This window comes from Pleurodeles waltl, chromosome 4_2 (genome assembly GCF_031143425.1).
Source record: "Pleurodeles waltl isolate 20211129_DDA chromosome 4_2, aPleWal1.hap1.20221129, whole genome shotgun sequence".
Taxonomy (NCBI): Eukaryota; Metazoa; Chordata; class Amphibia; order Caudata; family Salamandridae; genus Pleurodeles; species Pleurodeles waltl.
Window position 1 is genome coordinate 37,766,632 of NC_090443.1, and position 22,084 is coordinate 37,788,715.

The window sequence follows — 22,084 nt, forward strand, 5'->3', positions numbered from 1 at the left end:
AATGGCCTCTCCTCAGAGTGTGAAGGAAGTGCAAAGATTAGCTCACATATTTATACTTTTTTTAGCGCCGCATTTGCGTTGTTTTCTGATGCAAAAACGGCACAAACTTTCAAAATATAACTGCATTGTGTAAGTTTGCGCCGCTTTTGCGTCAAAAAATGACGCAAATGCGGCGCTAAAAAAGTATAAATATGGGCCTAGGTTTGCCAATTTTTATCAGCAATTTATACAGATGTTTCCTTCTACCAACCATTCCATTGTACAACTGAATAAAAATTGAGTAAAATTCACTTGAAGAGAAGAACAGTAAAAAGCCTTCAACAAGCTCAAAGAATCTTTCATGTCTGCACCAATTTTAAGATAACCTAATGACTTACTGCCTTAGTAGAAGAAATTGACGCCTTGTCTTTTGCCCTTCAGGCATGTAGAAGCTGGCTATCTAAGCAGTGTATCAAATATAGGAGTACACTATTCAGATAGTACAGGCGACCCTTATTGGTTTATGAGGTAAAAAGTAGTAATCCCAAAAGCTCTCTCTTGTGGTAGTGTGGGCTAGCAGCCAGGCTTATCAGAGGGTAGTGCTAAACATTTTTTTTTACACAAAGAGTAAATAAATTAGACACACACTCAAGAAGGAACTCAGGACTAATGTTTAGAAAAATAGTTACTTGGTTTATATTATGGTTCAGAATACTTTCAAGTAGATAAGTACTGTTACAATTTGTATCATTTTAACAAGTAAGTAACACTTTTACTCAAATGCGCTTTTACTCAGTAAAGGTTTCAAAGTACTTTTACTGGAAAGAGGTCCTTGCAACAGTCCTCGGGTCCCCTGAGGATTGTAGTGTGCTAGGGTTGCAAAGTCACAAAAAAGATCAGTAATACAGTTTTAACTGCCCTGGGATGTCCGGGTGCAGTGGTGCTAGTCGAGTGTCTTGGGCGATGAATGGGACGGGGGACACCTAGAAAGAGAGTGCAAGGGTGGCCTTGGGAACAAGTCCAGGAACACCCAATGCGGGGCTCAGTTGGTGGAGGTCCTGAGAACAAGGGATCGCTGGCTGTGGTCTTGGACCCAGGCTGGGGAGCTCAGGTGCAGCAGAGCTCGGGTGCAGTCAGTGCTCCTGAGTCAAGGCGCCCACTGTTCTTTGATGGACCAGCAAAAAGGGGGACAAAACAGTGCAGCTGGATGACTGTTATGCTGATATCCTTTGACGGCTGGTCTTCAAATACGATATTGGAATCTGGATTGGACTTCAACAAGCCTTGGTCATTGCAAAGGGGTCAGGCATACCAGGTATTGGTGCAGATCGGCTCCGATTGATTCTGATGGCTTCTCACTTGAAAGGGAGGCTGGACTGGCCTCTAGGAGCATGATGACCTCCTCCTGGGTGGCTGCTGTGTCAGTGGAACCGGTGGTCAGCAGAACGGTGAACCGGAAGTTGCGGTTGGTGCCTGTCGGTAGCAGGGAAGTGGCTTCTCCACTCCAATAAAGATGCTGATGGGCTGGTGACGTGCTGGAGAACCACCAAAGCTTTTGGAGTCCCCACAGCTGCAGGAGTCGGGATGTCACAATTGTCAGGACAGAAGCAAGTAGGTAGGCACGGTTTTCCACAGTTCGCACTCCTCCGGCTCTTCTTTGTCCTCTTCCTCCTGAGTCATATGAATCTGTTCTTGTGGTAAATACTAAATTTCGGGGTGTTTAGGGGAGTGGAGAGAAGTAGTCAATGGGCTACGTACCCTTGGTGTCACTACACCCCCTATATGACCATTTCTTGTGGAAGTCAGCATAACCTTGTCACAGAATTCCTAGTTCCACGAAAATCAAGATTGTACAACCCTTCCTTGAGTGTCCACTTTGGGTAGCCTACTATGTTGGTGTGGCTAGCCGAAAAGTAAAGCACGCCTAGTGCCTAACTAATTTTCCCACCTGTCCTGGTGCAAGTCTCCGGCCTGGGGGAAGCTGGGTCACATACAAAAGGCGTCAGTGTCTTTGAAGGCCTTGGTATGCAGCCATCCTGCTGGAGTAGATGATAACACCTTCCTCTGGAGCAGGCATTGTTTCTGGCCTCTAAGATTGTGGGCTCTCGTCTCCAGGGGGTCAGAAACATGTCTGTGGCAGCAGGCTGGTTGATACCAGTCAGCCAGCACACTAAGAGACTAGTAAGTTTCAGGGGGCACCTTTAAGGTGCCCTCTGGTTGTACAGCATAATAAATCCAAGGCTGCCATCAGTCTGGATTTATTAAGACAAGGTGTTTGATACCGAACACAATAGGCTTTGAGTGAAGCCATTATGTAGCAGGGGAACTCGTGATGACGGGTTTCCAGTACAAACCTTAAGATGGCTTCCCTGTTCACTTGCAATATCCAGTAATTGAACTGGACATCACAGGGCCACATCTGCTCATGCAGATATGTCCTCACATCAGATATAATGCACCCTGCCTTAAGGCTCTAAGGCTTGCCATGGGGGGTGACTTACATATACTTAGATGCAATGGCACACAGTGGGTGTCCCAGGTCATATTTTTGCCTGACTTGGATCAGGACACGCAGAGTACAATGGCAGCTGTGTGCAACTTGTTTCAAGGAGGTTCCTGAGGGTGGCACAATGTGCTCTGCAGCCTTTAGGGACCCTCTCCAGTACCCACGCCCTAGGTACCAGGGGTACCATTCACTAAGGACTTACAGAGGTGCAGAGGTGTTTGCCAATTGTACACATTTTACCTGTTTTAGGGAAAGAGAACTGGCACTGGGGACCTGTTTAGCAGGGACAAAAATCAATGAGCAAAAAGTGTGAGTGACCATGTCCAAAAGGGGCACTTTCCTACAGGGAAATTTTATCACAAAGAAATTCTGAGATTAATGAACCTCATCCCATAGAAATTCATTCCCCAACACTGACATAGAGAAAAACTACACTATTTATGACTGGGAGCTCCTGTTGATCAAAGAGGTCTTTTGATATTGGAGGCAACATTTGTAAGGAGCTCGGCACAAGGTTACAGTGTGGACACAAAAATGTATCAGACCACAGAATCATGAAAAGTGCTCATCATGTCAGATGGACTCTGTTCTTTTCTTGTTTTGACTATTTCATGACTTACAGACCTGACAATCGTCATAGAAAAGCTGATGCATTTTTCTGACAGGAAGATACAGGAGTAGAAACAAAAGTAGAAACACCATGTAGTCTCGCCCTCTCTGCCACTCCCGCTAATGACATTGGCGAGTTCTTCATGGAAGTCCAGAAAAAAGTTCCTGCCTTACACTTGATTGACCAAGAACCACAGAAAACCACATCACCATTCAGAAACGTTTATTATATCAAAATTATACATGGCTTTTGGTGGGCTGGTGCCATTGCCATTATCACTAACAGAGGATAACAGTTCACATAACTTTTATGGACTAAGTTAATGAAAAGAATAGGTACCAAGTACTTTAATTCTACAAGTTACCACCTGCAAACTGATGGTCACATGGAAAGGTTAAACCAATCACTTGAACAATACCTTCATTATTTTCTGATGAGCAAACCTATTGCTTGGTACTGATGGATTACATTAGCAGAATTCACTTACAACAGCCCTGGCATTTCTCTCTGGGGAGATCACAGTTCTTCTGTTCATTAGGAAGGATGCTTACTAACATTTGAGCAAAGCAAATAGTAATTAGAAACCTTCTGCAGACAGACACCAAAGAAAAGCAACTATTTGTGATGTGGGTAACAAAGGGCCTTAGTTGGAGTTTGGCACACAGGTTACTCCGTCACAAACATGACTGATATCCCATCCACCGTCTTACGATTACCATAGGAAATAATGGGATTGTAATACGGTAGACGGCATATCTGTCACGTTTGTGACGGAGTAACCCCATCCGCCAAACTCTAAATCACGCCCTGGTTGCCCACCAAATTCCTATTCATCCCTGACTTTCAATCCAAGTGTAGCCCTCTATTTATGGACCCATTCATATTCACCAGGAAAAGTAAGGAAGTCTGCTGCACAATTATCCTGTCCCATTGCCATATTCATCCTCTGTTCCATGTTTCCTGAGTCAAAACTGCAGTAACAGATGCACCTAGCTAACCACCCCCTGTTTTGACTGATGAATCACCTGAGCATGAAGTTGAGGAAATTATTGATTCCCTTGTCTTCTGGGAGCAGTTACAATACCTTATGGATTGGGAGGGATATGACATATCAAGAAGGTCATAGGGACCAGCAGACTTCGTCACTGCACCCAGATTAGTTTGAAGGATCCATATGGGCCACCCCTTAAAATCAGACTCCAAAGTGTCCCCTTGGGGTAGCTTTTTAGGATGGGAGCGATATTGTCAGGATTCAGATGAAACAACAGAACTACTGGTGCTGGAGTTGCTGGAGAACAGGTCAATGGAGGCTGAGACAGGAACACTAGACCACTGTTAATTACTCTTTTTAACTCACTTCATAGCCAGGAGGCAGATTCAGGTGATAGGAGGTTCAGCCCTACTAGTCTTCAAGGAACTCAGTCCTGTGCCCTGCGTGGTTGCATTGGCATTCCAATTCTTGCTCAGTTTGCACCTGTTTTGGCATCCTGTCACTGTTTGTTGTTTTATCTCTTATGGTTCCCTTGGTTCTCTTAGCTCTATCCACTTCTTGTATTGTTGTTTTTGCTGGCTCTTGTTGCTTTCCTCATAACGTTTTACACTTGTGTGTTAAACAGTGTCCTAGGGTCAACTGGATTCTAGGTAGCTTGTCATTGCATCATCCGCTGCTGCAACTGGTAAGCCAAGATCCAGTTATTTGTTCTTACCAACCAGCTGGTATATCATACTTATCGTATGCCCTCTGCCTTCTAGCTGGTCAGAACTACTTCCTATCGTATCATCCAGAGAGAGTGGTGCCTTCCACTGAAACAGCCGAAACCTCAGAGAGTGGACTCCAGTCTGGACTTCCTCTTTCTCACTCCCCGTATCCCTCAGTTTCAGTCTCTAGTGATATGTCCCATCTTCTTCACCAGCACAGATATGAAGGCACGGCAGGGTTCCGTTTTGAGACTTAGTGCAAACACATTACCACTCTTTAGAAGGTTTGTAAGCCTTGCTTTATTTCGAATGGATTATGAAGTTTGTTCATAATATACTATCTTAGAGGTATTTAGTCTTCCTTCTCCTTAGGGTATCTGCTTCCGGTGTGGAACATGTTCAGGTTGGTACACTGTATTAATGGTTTCGCTTTTCCTTCTCTCTCGCAATAGGAGGCCCTCCTGTCCCGAGCCCAGTAAAAGAAGGAAAACACAGGTATGTGTTATATTCTGGAAAGTAAATCTTGCTTTCTCCTTCTCTGTTTATCTTAACTACCTCACCCTTTACTCTCCTGCTTTAGCTCTCTCTTCTATCGCTGGATATTTCTCTTTCGTGTATCTCTGAGGGATCTTTTCTCTGCTTGTTAGATACTTTTATGGCTTTTCCCTCCATTTAAGATGCCAGGTGGATACCGATTCGCTTATAGCAGTCTTGTGGTCAGGGACTTAATGCTGACCTCGTTTTATTCAAAGGAATGGAGGGGTTTCTTGTAAACAAAACACTTATGGCAGAGAAGAAAGAAAAACAACTGAAGGTATCTTTCTGGGGTAAATGTTCTCCTCTATTTAATTCCGTTATAAGGAGCTCTTCTTAGCCTCAGGCACCCCCCCTTTATTAGAAAGACTCCTAAAGAAAATCCTCCCTAATAAGTTCCCTTTTCTTCCTACTACATTTTTTGGCCATAACCGCCTTCCGCCCTTGTACCTTTGTATGCACATGGGCAAGCCACGCTCCTTCTGGAGTGTGGCCAGACCAAGAGCTGCTACGGCAGTTGCCTCCCTACAGTCGTGGCTGGTGTATGGGCAAAGTGGCCGGGGGCACAAACAGAAAGAGAAAAAAAAGTATCTGCCCGTCGCATAGCAGAATTGCTGCATCTCCACAACACCGCTCATCAGGCACAGGCTCCCAGCCTGCTCTGCAGCCAATCCTGATGCTGCTCTCATGCTGCTGGCAACATGAGAGCAGCGTCAGGATTGGCCTGAGCGCCCTCGATTTGCGCTCCCAGGCAGACTGGGAGCTTGTGCCCGCTATCTCCAACTGGCAACACACCTCAGGTTGGAGAGAGCTCAGTGTGCATGTGGGGATGGCCGGCCAAACCCACATGCGCACTGAGAGGAGTGCACACCACTCCCCCTCCCTGCCTGTCACCCCCCAATGCCCGCTGCATTCAAAAATTAAACAAAAATAAACAGGTTTTATTACCATTTTATTTTTCAAGTTTTGCAGCTGCTGTTGCTGGCAAGAGGGGGAGGAACGCTCCTCTGCTATAGCGGAGGAGGCCGCCGCTACCTCCATGAAATGTGCCTTCCTTTGTTGATTCACAGGTTCCGGCCTTCTCCCCTGGGCTCTCGAAGGGAGTCGGCATCTCATCCTGCTGCAGGACTTTCTGCGCCCTCCTCACGTCTTCAACTCCCCACCAGAGCCCTGATTCCACCTCGGCGACCCCTGACCCTAAATCTGTCACCAGCTTTTCTGTTCTCTCCTCTTGCCCTTCAACTCTCGCACTCTTTTCCTGCAAACATAATGGACCTCACTGTTTCAGTTCTCCTTTCCTGGCCTTGTAATTTGTTGTTTCTGTTAACCATTTCTTTCCTTTGTATTGGTTGAGTCATAGAACAGCGTGGACCAGAGGGCAAGTTTGGGTAAGTCTTCTGTATCATCGCTGAGGGCTATCAGTGGGTTCGTAATACTAGCACTGGACAATTATGTACAGTGCTTAATTTGTAAATAAAAAGGTGCCGGTGCCCAGAGCCTTCCTCTTAAACATGCGACTGCTGCATTTAAATGTGCGAGCACGGAATATTGAGGCAGCGTAATCCTGAAGCCATCTCGGACCTCTTCAATCCATTTAGAGCCACTCCCAACCCCTTGAGCTCACTCTTGTGGATTTCTGCTTTCTAGGTTTGTGACGCTTTTTCGTTTTTCCCTTCCTCCGTCTTTCCCATATGTGTCTTTTGCTCGCAGCAAATGCTTGAGGCAGAAGAATAAGCCCTGCACCTCAAAAATAAGTGCCGGTGCTAAGCACCGGAAACAATAAGCACAAATTAAGCACTGATTATGTATCATCCAGGGACCATCTTACACAAAGTGACCCAAGCACAACAGGCGTATGTGCCTGCTTTTTGCACCTGCTTTTTGCGTCAGAGGGGTACAATGGTATTACAGAAATGGTTGCAGCCGCTTGTGCGGTCCTTTCTACAATATTGATTGACCTGGCAGACGTAGCACCAGAGGTATCTGTAGAAGGGCAAGGTGCTACCAAGAAGGCCAAGCTAACCTTTGTATCAGCTGAGAGAACACCCACTGAATTTAGTTCTTGCCGGTGCACTAGTGGTTCCCACCTTTTGTTCTTTCCAAGAATCACCCTGAAGGCACCACCTAGGTGAACATGTAGGCACAAAGTTTGCCGAAATGCCAGATCAATGCCTCCGCATTTAGGTTTAACCACTTTTTATTAAAATAATATCAGGTTCACTTTTTCTCTACTGAGTTCCTATGAATTTGCTCATTAAGACAGACCCATTGTTTCCACGCACCCATTTTTTTTCCTAAATAGTAGAGCTCAGTATCGTTGTGAGGGGTGCCGGAGGGTGCTAATGAAGATGGCAGCTTTCAAAATTGAGCTCTGGCGGCTGGACTGCTTGTAATGTAATCTATTCCCTTCAATCTGCAACCCCACGACTCCAAGTGCCGTCGTCACTCTGCTGCCTGTGCTGTCAGGAACGTGAAGCCATGAGGGTGATTGGGCTATTGCCCAGCCTGCCGTTGCAGTATCCCAGAGGAAGACAGATCGCTCCCCTTGGCCTAACTAGAAGTGCTGAGGCAAGAGGGACCTACAGAGGCGCCTGCAGCCCCAGGGCTTGTGCGGGACCCGGGGTCCAAGCCTGGGCTGTTAGGGCCCTCTCGTGGTGCAGCTGTAGTGCACAGGCCTAGGAGCAGCACAGACATGCTCGGCCCCGAAGCAAGCAGCAGAGACTGTGGGTGTGGCTCTGGGCGGCCTTGGGGTTGGTTGCTACGGCCCCCCATGGAGGAGTCATTGGCTGGAGGATGCCCAGGGGTCCTGCCGGCTATGGCACCGGATCAGTGAAGATGTCTACCACTGTGGGGAGGGAAGTTCTTTGTTGCGGCCTCTTTCCACTGTGCCTGGGGCCGCGAGGGCTTACGGTGAATTTAGTGTCGTAGCCCTTAAAAGGGCTACAACACTCAATGCTCGTTCCGCCGCTTTGATAAATAAACACACGCGACTCCGCGTTGCTGGGCTTGGGTTGGCGTGGCGGGTGGGGCCTTTCAGTCCGGAGCACCCGGCAGCACGGGTCTCCGACTGTTCACAGCACGGCTTCTCCCTGCCCCGACAACGCCTCTCTTTATTTTATAGCTCCAGGCCGGAGGCCACGGAGCAAACCATAAACAAACTAGTAAGAGGTGAAACCCCTCTGGAACATGCCGGGATTTCACCTCGATTAATTATCTAACACTAAACACCCCTTTCCACTGTCGAGTGTCGGCCGGCCGGTTACATCACTGATCAGCGACACTACATTCCTCCACAAAATACAAAAACTGAAACATTACACAAAACACTTGATCATTAGTCACACAGGTGATCACGCAGACGAATTGAGGGACGTGGATTACTACGCAACCCGTATCTGGCAGACCCGGAGCGTTGGGACAATAACTCTGGGACCGGCCCATCAGTCACTTGCTCCATCTGGGCAGAACCAGGAACACCAACACATCTATCCTCAGAAACAGGCGTTGAATTGTCCACATCAGGCCCCAGAGACCAAGGACCAACATCATCAGTGTTACAAGAACCTTCGTCACCAGTGTTTCCAGAAGGGTGGAACCTCTTAAACAACGATACGTTACGGGTCACCGTTTCGCTACCACGCTGGGCAACAATAGCAGATCCATTCCTTTGAACAATTCTCCACGGGACAGAACTGAAAGGCATACAAAATTTACTACCAGGCAGGGTTTGTTTTAGCAGCAACAACAACAAGTGATGGACGGAATGCTGAACATTGTCAAACATTCACCCCCAGTCACAGATCTGGGTTTAATCCATCGTTTTTTTGCTGCCCATGCCATTCCAGAGGAGCAGGGTCAAGACTGATTTGCATATGCCTGGGTCCAAACTGGGGTGGCATGGTGAGCAAAAGAACGATGGATTAAACCCAGATCTATGACTGGGGGTGAGTGTTTGACAATGTTCCGCATTCGGTCCATCTATTGTTGTTTTTGCTTTGTTTTAGCAGCACCTGATTCCCCACTTTGAGATCAGACAATGTCGCTCGTTGAGCGCGGCTGAGCCGTTGATTGGACACCCGCCTCTTCTCTTGAACCAAATCTCTAGCCAGGGGGGGGAGGAATCCAGGACGAATGATGAGGAATGGCATTGATAGATGCCCTCCCAAAGGCTATGTGGCTTGGTGCTTGGTTCGTGGTGGAATGGGGCGTTGGTCTATAGTTCCGTAGAAACGAGAAAATGGCATATTCAACGGCCTGTCCACCTGCTAGCGCGATTCTAATCACCTTATTTAAAGTCCTCATAAACCGCTCAACCTCACCATTCGCTTGAGGCCAACGCGGGGTAATCTGGCGATGACGGGTGCCTGTAATCTTTAGATATTCAGCCAGTTCCTTACTTTGGAAGGGTGGTCCATTGTCTGTCTTTATCTCAGCTATGAGACCATGAGTGGCCATAGCTTTCTCGAGACCGGAAATCACCACATCGGCCGTGAGGGCAGGGATAATTTCAATTTCGGGTTACTTAAAGAAATCATCAATGATGACCATGGTGTGTCGGCCATCGGGCAAACTGCCAAAATCCAAACTAGCTGAAACCCAGGAACCTGTTCGGGAGGGTTCAGTTTCAATGGGAGCAGGCCTATTCGATTCACCAGTAGCCTGACACCAACGGCAAGACCTTACCATGCGCTCAACTTTTTTGTCCATAAGGGGAAACCACACCTTTGACCGGAGACGGCTCTTGGTTTTGACCATCCCTTGGTGGCCATTGTGAGCCAACTCAACGGCTTTGGTTGTGAGGGAGGATGGAATGACCAACCGACTTCCCCTCAACAGGCACCCTTCAGCATCAGTGGTGAGTTCACCCTTGACATTATACAGACTCCCGATGACGCGTTGAGACTCGATGTTCAGCAAAGGCAATTGTCCTTTAATACGGTGCCACTGATTATTCTGCATTGCCACCAGGACCTTCTGCAAACACTCATCCGTTTTGGTTGCTTGTACAATTTCATCCATCGTTATTGGCATAGGCCGGGATCGATCTGTGACATATCTGACATACTCCTCTGTCTCCTGCGCTTCTTCGACCTCCACATCCGAGGCCGCTCTGGGATGTCTCGACAAATAGTCAGCAGGGTTTTCAGATCCCGGGCGATACTCTAACTGACACCGGTAGTCCTGGAATTGTAGCATCCACTTCTCAATTCTCGGCGGTGGTTTGGAAGCGGTTCCATTGAACAGAGGTAGCAATGGCTTATGGTCGGTGGTCACGACAAACGGGCGGCCATACACATAAATGTGGAAACGCTTACAGCCCTTTTTTTTTTTGTTGCTGGGCTTGGGTCGGCGTGGCGGGGTGGGGCCTTTCAGTCGGGAGCGCCCGGCAGCACGGGTCTCCGACTGTTCACAGCACGGCTTCTCCCTGCCCCGACCACACCTCTCTTTATTTTTATAGCTCTGGGCCGGAGGCCACGGAGCAAACCATAAACAAACTAGTAAGAGGTGAAACCCCTCGGGAACATCCGGGGATTTCACCTCGATTAATTATCTAACACTAAACACCCCTTTCCACTGTCGAGTGTCGGCCGGCCGGTTACATCACTGGTCAGCGACACTACAGACTTGAGCCTCATTTTGCTAACATGGCAACTACGCCTAACAAATAATGAGTTCCTTCTTCGGGGGCCCCGGCGAGACGCCCTGTGTGGGCTAGGCAAGGTGCAGGTCCTGGTGTGCGGACTCCCCACATTGCAGCAACACAGCAGGCAGTCTTTGAATTGCGGGGGTGTCTGCAGTAGATAGTTGGTAATTATCACAGTCCGGAAACTCTGTGTCCATGCCCACATTGTGAACAACAATGGGCAAACACAACAACAAGCATAAGCTACAAGTTGAGGCAAAAATAGGCCCCAAGGAAGAAGGCCTGCGACTGGCAACTGGAGATTGAAAGGATGGGCAGGCATAGCTTTGGACAGATCAAGCCATCAAGGCTGTACTCCTGAACATGAAACACAGCCTATAATATAGATTGATGCAAAAATGGATAACCTATCAGCAGCCAGACACCATGAAAGACAGAATATATAAACATGGTGTGCAGATTGATATGGCTGAACGGCACACTATAGAAACAGAAGGCAACACAAGTGCCATCTCAAAAAAGCAAAAACAAGTTCTAACAAAGTTGGGCAAAATTAAACTGAAAAACAAAACCCCAAGGCTAGGTCCAGGCAGAACAACCTCGGAGTCCTGGGCCTACCTGCAACAGCTGATACGGACAAACCAGAGGTATATATATATCGATTTGGCCGCGAGAACTTGCTGCACACTCTGGTGATAGTGAGAGCACAGAGCACACAGATCACTTGTTGCCTGATGCTGCAGAGTGGTCCTGTGGCATGGTGGGAACCGAGTGACTTGGGACAGGATCGTGATAAGTATAATCTGGCCTAACCCCACACAGTTCAGTTAGTTAATAAGGTTACAATGGGGTATTTCACTCAAAAGTCAGGGCCCACTGTGAGAGGGTTTTGGTGGTGTGAAATGCAAGCTCCAGCCTAAGTATTAGCGCAGAGATACATGGTAGCACAAATAAAGGGTTGAAAGGACGCCCATTGGTAAAGTTGCATACAAACACTCCCACCATGAAAGCAGGACATAACACCGATTCCCCCCTGCATCGCAAAATATTCCCGTGGAACATTAGGGGATTAAACAACCCAGCGAGACTAGACCGAGTAATAGTTTACACAGATTGACACCGGACCGACGTTACTATTCCTGCAAGAAACCCACCTGCAAAATTAGTTGCGTTAACACGGGGGGGTCAAAACGCCATGCTACAGTGCTACACCCAATCTAGGTAGCTCAACAGGTAGATCCCATAGAAACCATTTAGCTAGAGAGATGATATCAAATAATATGAGCTAACATGACCTTGCAGGTACTGAAGCTCGATTAGCATACTGGCTTTGTTCTCGAGACATGGCCGGCTGGACAGAGCCCGTCACTCATTTACCCAGAACCTTCTCAGACCATTCTTCGGTTCTGCTGAGACTACACATTGCAGACAATAGCAGAGCACACTTGCCGTGAACATTCCAGCCGAACATGCTTCAGGACGAAGTCTTCTGGTATGAGATATGCCAGGGAATAAAGGCACACTAAGAGAACAATACTGGGCCTGTACCTACCTACTCAGCAGCGTTTAAGGCGGTGGTGGAGAGGAGTGCCAGGGCAAGGGAAACCGTATATTGAAATCCATTCATGGTAGATTAAAACCTGGAATCAGATTCAAACAACAGAAGACACATTCACGAGTACCCAAGACCCATTATCATTTATTCACTATAAAAGGAGTGAGTTTCAGGATGAAGCTGTGAGAGAGAGGAGATATATAGGTAAATATGTACAGGCTAGAAAATATGGGTAGGGAAACTGACCGGGGTATACCCTAGCCAACCTCGTAAGACCACAGTGGGTGACCAATAACATTTTACAGATAGAGGACGAAGCTGGTACCATGGCGTACCAAGCCAAAGACACAAGGACAACATTCAATGAACACTGCCCATCATTATATTCATCAGCAGCTTGTTCTGAAATTGGCATGGCTGGAGGGGGTGGAACACAGACCACTCTGCGAACCAATCTCACCTAAAGAAACAAGCATTTGTAATAGGTCTCAAATTTGTGAGAGGTAGTTATTGGTTTTGTAAATGACTATGGCGGTCATTCTGACTGCGGCGGGCGGCGGTAGCCGCCCGCCATGCGGTCACCGCCATTTGGCCGCTCCGCGGTCAAAAGACCGCGGAGGCCATTCTGGCTTTCCCGCTGGGCCGGCGGGCGCCCGCCAAAGGAGCACCCGCCGGCCCAGCGGGAAAGGCCCTGCAACATAGAAGCCGGCTCCGAATGGAGCCGGCGGTGTTGCAGGGGTGCGACGGGTGCAGTTGCACCCGTCGCGATTTTCACTGTCTGCTATGCAGACAGTGAAAATCATGCTGGGGCCCTGTTAGGGGGCCCCACGACACCCGTTCCCGCCATCCTGTTCCTGGCGGTCAAAACCGCCAGAAACAGGATGGCGGGAAGGGGGTCGGAATCCCCATGGCAGCGCTGCTTGCAGAGCCGCCATGGAGGATTCTCCCAGCCTGGGGAAATCCGTCAGGAAACCGCCGGACCCGGCTGGGCGACCGCGGCTTTACAGCCGCGGTCTGAATCCCAAATGAAGCACCGCCAGCCTGTTGGCGGGGCTTCCGTGGTCATCCACCCTGGCGGTCGATGACCGCCAGGGTTGGAATGACCCCCTATGTCTTTTACCAATGTGTTTTGGTTTGGAAGTGTAGTGGATGAATGAACAGAGACCCAGCTGAAGCACTGTCTAGAGGACTAAGAATGAGGAATTACAACTGGGAACAGAGACACAGATGCAGCACTGCCTAGAAGACTTAGAATGGGGGAATTACTGACAGGACCAGAGAAGCAGCTGCAGCACTGTAGAGAGGACTAAGAAGGAGGAATTAATACTGGGACCAGAGAAGCTGCTAGTAGCACTGTCTAGAGGACTTAAAATGAGAAATGACCAAATGGGACCAGAGAAGCAGTTTACAGCACTATCTAGAGGCCTTAGAATGAGGCATTACTGATGAGACCAGAGAACAAGCTGCAGCACTGTTTAGGGGACTGAGAATGAGGAATTACCACTGGAAACTGAGACACAGCTGCAGCACAGCTGAGAGGACTTAGAATGAGGGAGTTACTGACGGGACCAGAGAGGCAGCTAGCAGCAATGTCTAGAGGGTTAAGTATGTAGAAACAGAGAAACATCTGCAGCACTTCCTAGAGGATTCAGAATGGAGGAGGTACTGACGGGACCAGAGACACAGCGGCAGCACTGTCTAGGGGACTAAGAATGAGGAATAACCACTGGGACCAGAGAAGCAGCTGCAACACTGCCTACAGGACTAAGAATGAAGAATTACCACTAGGGCCAGAGAAGCAGCTGCAACACTGCCTAGAGGACTTAGATTGATGAATTAGCATTGGGACCAGAGAAGCAGCTGCAGCATTGTCTACAGGACTAAGGGGCATATTCATACTTGTTTTGCACCAAATTTGCGTCATTTTTTTAACGCAAATTTGGTGCGAAAGTAAATCCATATTTATACTTTGGCGCTAGACCTGTCTAGTGCCAAGTTTATGGAGTTAGTCATTTTTGGGATGTGAAAACCTACCTTGCCTTAATGAAGTGCAAGGTTGGTGTTCCGGTGCAAAAAATGACTATGGCCTTAGCGCTCTATTTATCCCCATGCTTAAATCCGGCACAGGGGGAGCAGGGTTCAAATATTTAACGCCTGGGTCAGGGCAGGCGTTAGGGGACCTGTGGGCTTATTTCCATGGTGGAACACCATGGAATAAGCCCACAGGTGCCCTCCCCAGGCCCCAGGTACACCCCCACCGCCACCAGAGGGACAGCGGAGGTGTGGGGATCCCATCCCAGGTAAGTATAGGCAAGAAAAGGTAAGTATCTGTTTTTTTTTTTAAAGTGCCCTTGGGGGCCCTGAAATGGGCCCCCTACATGGCACTGGGTGTAATGGCTATGCCCAGGGGACCCTGGTCCCCTGTGCTGGCCATTGGGGTGGTGGTCATGACTCCTGTCTTTTCTAGGATAGGAGTCATGTGATATGGATGGTTTTGCGTCAGAAAATGACTCTAGACAGGTTGTCATTGTTTTTTACACTAACCTGCCTAATGTCATTTTTTCCATACCGCCAGCCCCACCCGACTAACGTCATATTTTTTTTACGCTAGCCTACCCTTTGCACCGGCTTGCACCATTCCATAAATATGGTGCCTGGCTGGTGCACAGAAATGGTGCAAGCTGGTGCTAAACATTTTGGTGCAAAACTGCGTTACTGCAGTTTTGCACCAAAAAGTACAAATCAGGGCCTCAGAATGAAAAATTACCACTGGGAACAGAGAAGCAGCTAGCAGCACTATCTAGAGGACTTAGAATGAGGAATTACCAATGGGACTAGAGAATCAGCTGCAACATTGTCTACAGGACAAAGAATGAGCAATTACCACTGGGACCAGAGGATCAACTGCAACATTGTCTACAGGTCTAAGAATGAGGAATTACCACTGTGACCAGAGAAGCAACTAGCAGCACTGCCTAGAGGACTTATGAGGAATTACCATTGGGACTGGGGAAGCAGCTTGCAACATTGTATCCAGGATTAAGGATGAGGGATTACAACTGGGACCGGAGAAGCAGCTAGCAGCACTGCCTAGAGGACTTAGAATGAGAAATTACCGACGGGACCAGAAAAGCAGCTAGCACCACTACCTAGAGGACTAATAATGAGGAATTACCACTGGGTTCAGCGAAGCAGCTGCAGCACTGTCTAGAGGATGTAGAATGAGGAATTACCACTGGGACCTCAGAAGCAGCTGCAGCATTGTCAACAGGACTAAGAATGAGGAATTACCACTGGGACCAGAGAAGCAGCTAGCAGCACTGTCTAGAGGACTTAAAATGAGGTATTACCGAAGAGGCCAGAGAGGCAGCCTGCAGCACTGTTTAGAGGTCTTAGAATGATGAATTACCACTGGAACCAGAGAAGCAGCTGCAGCATTGTCTACAAAACTAGTAATGAGGAATTCCCACTGGGACCAGAGAAGCAGCTGCAGCACTATCTATAGGAGTTACAATGAGGAATTACCACTGGGACCAGAGAAGCAGATGCAGCATTGTCTACAGGAATAAGAATGAGGAATTACCACTGGGTCCAGAGAAGGATCATAGTCATACTGCCTAGAGGACTAAGAATGAGGAATTACCATTGGGACAAAAGAAACAGCTGCAGCATTGTCTACAGGACTAGTAATGAGGAATTACCAGTGGGACCAGAGCAGCAGCTGAAGCACTATCTAGAGGACTTACACTGAGGAATTACCACTGGGACCAGAGAAGCAGCTGCAGCACTATCTAGAGGACGTACAATGAGGAATTCTCACTGGGACCAGAGAAGCAGCTGCATCATTGTCAACAGGACTGAGAATGAGGAATTACCACTGGGACCAGAGAAGCAGCCAGCAGCACTGCCTAGAGGACTTTGAATGAGGAATTACCGACAGGACTAGAGAAGCAGCTAGCAGCATTACCTAGAGGACTAAGAATAAGGAATTACCACTGGGACCAGAGAAGCAGCTGCAGCATTGTCTACAGGACTTAGAATGAGGAATTACCACTGGGACCAGAGAAGCAGCTGCAACATTGTCTACAGGACTTAGAATGAGGAATTACCACTGGGAACAGAGAAGCAGCTGCAGCACTGCCTAGAGGACTTAGAATGAGGAATTACTGATGGGACCAGAGAAGCAGCTGGCAGCACTACCTACAGGAATTACCACTGGGACCAGAGAAGCAGCTGCAGCATTGTCTAGAGGACTTAGAATGAGGAATTACCACTGAGACCAGAGAAGCAGCTGTAGCATTGTCTACAGGATTTTGAATGAGGAATTACCATTGGGACCTGAGAACCAGCTGCAGCACTGTCTAAAGGAGTTACAATGAGGAATTACCACTGGGACGAGATAAGTAGTTGCAGCACTGTCTAGAGGACACAGAATGAGGAATTACCTCTGGGATGAGGTAAACAGCTGCAGCATTCTCTACAGGACTAAGAATGAGGAATTACCATTGAGAGCAGAGAAGCAGCTAGCAGCACTGTCTAGAGGACTTAGAATGAGGAATTACCACTGAGACCATATAAGGAGCTAGCAACACTGTCTAGAGGACTTAGAATGAGCCGTTACCACTGGGAGCAGATAAACAGCTAGCAGCACTGCCTAGAAGACTTATGAGGAATTGCCACTGGGACCAGAGAAGCAGCTAGCAGCACTGTCTAGGAGTTAGAATGAGGAATTACCATTGGGACAAGAGAAGCAGCTAGCAGCACTGCCTAGAGGACTTAGAATGAGGAAATACTGACAGGACCAGAGAAGCAGCTTGCAACATTGTCTAGAGGACTTAGAATAAGGATTAACTGAGGGGACCAGAGAAGCAACTAGTAGCACTTCTTAGAGGATTAAGAAAGAGGAATTACCACTGGGAACAGAGAAGCAGCTACAACACTGTCTAGAGGACACAGAATGAGGAACAACCACTGGGAACAGAGAAGCAGCTGTAGCATTGTGTACAGAACTAGAAATGAGGAATGACCACTGGGACCAGAGAAGTAGCTAGCAACACTCTCTAGAGGACTTAAAATGAGGAATTACCACTTGGACATGATAAGCAGCAAGCAGCACTGCCTAGAGGACTTAGAATGAGGATATAGTGACAGGACCAGAGAAGCAGTTTGCAGCATTGTATAGAGGACTTAGAATGAGGATTTAGTGAGGGGACCAGAGAAGCAGCTAGCAGCACTTCCTAAAGGACTAAGAATGAGGAATGACCAATGGGACCAGAGAAGCAGCTAACACCACTGTCTAGAGGACTTAGAATGAGGAATTACCACTGGGACCAGAAGGGCAGCTACAGCACTGTCTAGAGGACTTAGATTGAGAAAGTACCACTGGGACCAGAGAAGCAGCTAGCGTGGCTGCCTAGAGGGGTTAGAATGAGGAATTACCAACGGGACCAGAGGAACAGCTTGCAGAATTGTCTAGAAGACTTAGAATGAGGAATTACCGACGGAACCAGAAAAGCAACAAGCAGCACTGCTTATATGATTGAGAATAAGGATTTACCACTGGGACCAGAGATGCAGCTGCAGCACTGTTTAGAGGACTTTAGAATGAGGGGGACAGAAAGTGGATGAGTGTGTGTGCTAAGGGCCCAAAACAGGCGCACAGAGCCAATTATTTCTAAAACAGCAGTGTAGGGAGAAGTGGCTTGGAAAACATCAATTAAGTATACCCCAGCAGAGGCACAAGAGGAGGCACAAGAGCAAACGAAACCTGAAACCTTTGGTGCCTTTCTACACATTGTGATTTCACTGGTGTGGTGTGAACACATTGCTATGGACAACCAAAAGAACAGAAATGCTGAAATGCCCAGACCGAAGAAGAGGTCATCACACGCTGTAAAAGAAGGAAGCATGAACATAGTGTGATGGCCAATAAAAATGTTCACTTAGTGAAATTGCCTTGAAGGGAACTAAGCACACAACTAAGGGACATTTATAAAAATGCACTAATAAAAAGACAAGCACAACAAAGAGTGAATGGCATTAGTGGGCAGTGTTAAAGTCCACAGACTTAATACAGCATGTCTTGCAGACAGCGCATGCGCGCTGCCTAGGCTAAACCTAATAAAAATGTCGATTAGAAGCATGCAAAACAGCCGCTCGTCTGGATGTGACGGCTCTACAATTGAATTCTATAAATAACACATCAACAACATCCTACCTTTTATGTTACTGATGTATGAAGAGGCCCACATCCATGGGGTATTGCCACCCATACTAAGGGAGGCCATTGTCATTACCCTACTAAAGCCTGACAAGGACACACAAAAGTGTGACTATTACCGGCCACTGTCAACAATCAACACTGCCAATTATTTTTTTTGCTAAAGTTGTTGCAAATAGGCTACTGCTTGGGATGCAAGGTTTGGTGAGGCCTGACTGATCTGTGGTCATCCCCAAACGTTTCACACTATAAATAGAACTGTTTGCAGTTAACGCATCAGCTTGCCCTGAGATCCCACCGTAGCCACTTTCTTCGATGCCACTAAGGGGTTTAACTCAATTGAATGGTGCTGTATTATGCAGTATCCTTAAAAGAACGGGGCTAGGTACACGAATATTGCAGTGGATAGATTTCCTGTACTCTAAGCCAGTAGCAAAAAAAGAATGTGCAGCACACCTCAGATTCCATTAATATACAACATGGCACCAGACAGGGATGTCTGCTGTCTCCATTTTTATTTGCACTCGCACTGGAGCCTCTAGCATGTATTCTTAGAGCTCACAAGGCATAAAATTTGGTTCCAGCAGAATGTTGTTTTTGCTCCATGTGGATAAGATCCTTCTACTGCTCACGCACCCAGAGATAAAACTGAATCCCTTTATACAAGAAATTACTGTTTTTGGCAGATAGCCTGGCCTTAATATTAATTGGAGTAAATCTTTAGAAATGCCATTTACTAAAAGTACCTATAAACCATGCTTGCAAGAGATGGTCAAAGGAGCTAGAACAGGTAATCCTGGGCCATATATGGCAATACGTAGGCCAGTAATAAAAGAGATATTCCCTAATGGGAAACAAAGACTAATACGTTACAAATTCATACACATGGCTTGCTATACACCTGCAACAATGGCCAGGTACGGGTGGTCACCATCATCGGAGTGTAGGAGATGTTCCAACCCAGAGGCCAACTTCCTGCGCTGGGCATGGACTTGTCTGGCTATTCCCAACTACTAGAGGGAAGTTGACAATATTTTGGTTAAATGCACGGTTTACATTGTAAGTTACATGGGTAAAAATGCAAATATTTCTCTTGTTTATGACGGGGAAGTGCATTTGGAATTTAGCTAATAATCCAGTAATGTATAATAATGGATTTACTGCGTCAAGTATCTATGAACTATGAAGGAGCGTGTCCAACATGGCAGACGGGATGGTCACCTAATTGCGAGCTCTGAACTGCCCCTACATTTATCCAGCTCCATCCCCCTCACACAGGTGATTTGAGGCACGGGGTAGTGTGCCTCGAGTGCAAGGGATGAGTGTTCTCACCCTGGCTCCCCTCCATAATTGCCAGAGGCCCCTGCATGCAGCAGGTATCCTCGCAGACGGAGAGCCCCAGCCTATACCACACGGTGGGCCAGGGAGCCACAGACCCCCTCTGAGCGCCAACGATGTGTGAATGGCTGGACTGGCCGCAGCAAGGTTCTGGATCCAAACAGTGCCACTGAAGCTGAGATCGCTGATGCGCCCCACACCAGTTGAGCGCCAGGAGTGCTGAGAACAATGATTTGCATGGTCGGAGCTACAGCCCATAGGCATGACAGGGTTCGGGAGATACTAAGGTGGTGTGCAAGATGCATGAGTGCGGATGGGTGTGGATGCGGCCCTCTACTTAAGGTACTATCCAGCGTCGCTAGGAAAAATGCACTCGGATGACTCGGGAGCGGAGCGACTGGCCTGAAGCACCGTGGAGCCTGCAGAGGGAAGATGCGCCAGCCTCACTGATAAGAGCTCTGTGTGACTGGGCCTCTGTAGCTGCAGCGCTTGAGAGGAGCTGAATACCTTAGCGAGCTGGTCCTGATCTGCAGGTTGGGGTTCTGCTGCATACATAGGTGTGGGACCTTCTGGTGAGGCCTTGTCACGCATGGGTGCTGGTTAATCGCCCGCCTGGCTCATGGTGCACCCCCCCACCTGCCAGAATGATCCCTAGCTACTCAAGGCAGGGACGTGAGACGGGGCTAACCTGGATGTCCAAGGCAGCCCTCCTAGAGTCGTCAGTGACGCAGTGGCAATCGGTGCATTGACCAGGACACACACAGTCTGGGCCCCCAAACGAATAGTTTCCAGGGCTTACTGAAGGGCCTGGCAGCTTGCAGGGGCACTGTTGGGCCTTTGGAAGGTGATGGTGTTCTGCCAACGACTGTAGCTCTGCATGGCACAGCGGCGCTGGCAGGTTCTTCAGAACTGGGTCGGCACCCGCCTGTGGGCAATATCACCTCTTTGCGCTGCCTGCGCAGAGGCCCTTGCTGAATATGCAATATGTTCCCTCTTCACTTCCCCGAAGGCAAAGATTGCGCAGTCTCAATCCAATACGGCCAAAGTGAAGCCGAGCAAGAGCGGGGAGGGGCCCCACATGGTGGTGCAAGCTGCAACAGAACCTGGGCATCTGACAGCAGATGGCACTGGAGCACCTTTTGAAGGACCACACAGAGACATTCTCAGAACTGTTAGTAGCCTCCAGCCCTCCCTAGAACCCAAGCTGGACTCTCTGAGGATTGATGTAGGATTTCTTCGGGGGACCACAAAAAGCTGAAAGATAGGGTGCAGGACACGGAGACGGAACTAGCGATGGTTAGATCATCTGTGACAGACCACCAACAGCAGATCGAAATGCTCTGGAAAGAAGTGGCGCTGCTGCGGGGGAGGGCAGACAACAGGAAGGATGCTCCCTGAGGAATACAATCAGGGTGGTGGGTTTCCCTGAAGGCATAGAAGGCCTGAGTATGGACTTATTTCTAGAAACATGGCTGAATGAACAGGTGCTGTGGGAAGATCTCTAAGTTCTTTTCATGGAGGGAGTGCACAGGGTGCCTAACTATACCCTATGTTGGGAGCCGCAACATGATCACTGGTGCAGGACTTTTTAACTTTAGAGATAGGTAGGGACAATATTCTGCAGATTGATAGAACTAAGGGCCCCTAGTCTACAGACAATAGTACTATCACAATCTTCCTGGATTATACAGTTGATGTACGAAAACTGCAAGACTCGTTCCGGGAAGTGAAGCAGCGACTTTACACTACAGTTATCAAGTATGCATTGTTATTTCCAGCTAAATTGAGGGTAATCTCAAGCATCAATACACTGTTCTTTTTGACGCCAAAGGAAGTGTGATCCTGGCTTGAAACACAAGAAGACTATCAGCGCTCGTCCTCACTGGACCAGTGGGGAAAATCGAAGACACAACGGAACAGATGACGATCCACTAGAAACATTAGTGGCAAACCATTAAAGGCGCAAGCAGCGCTGGACAGTGCAGCAGTACTAGCTATAG

At 48.0% G+C, this 22,084-nt stretch overlaps 1 long non-coding RNA gene across 1 annotated transcript in view; it reads left to right on the forward strand.

Moving 5' to 3' along the window:
- The window catches only part of LOC138292134 (uncharacterized), a 221,768-nt gene that overhangs the window by 88,247 nt on the left and 111,437 nt on the right, over positions 1-22,084 (forward strand). The window contains exon 2 of the long non-coding RNA XR_011202595.1: positions 5,246-5,288. This is a non-coding gene — a long non-coding RNA (uncharacterized lncRNA). The remainder of the gene's footprint in view (positions 1-5,245; positions 5,289-22,084) is intronic.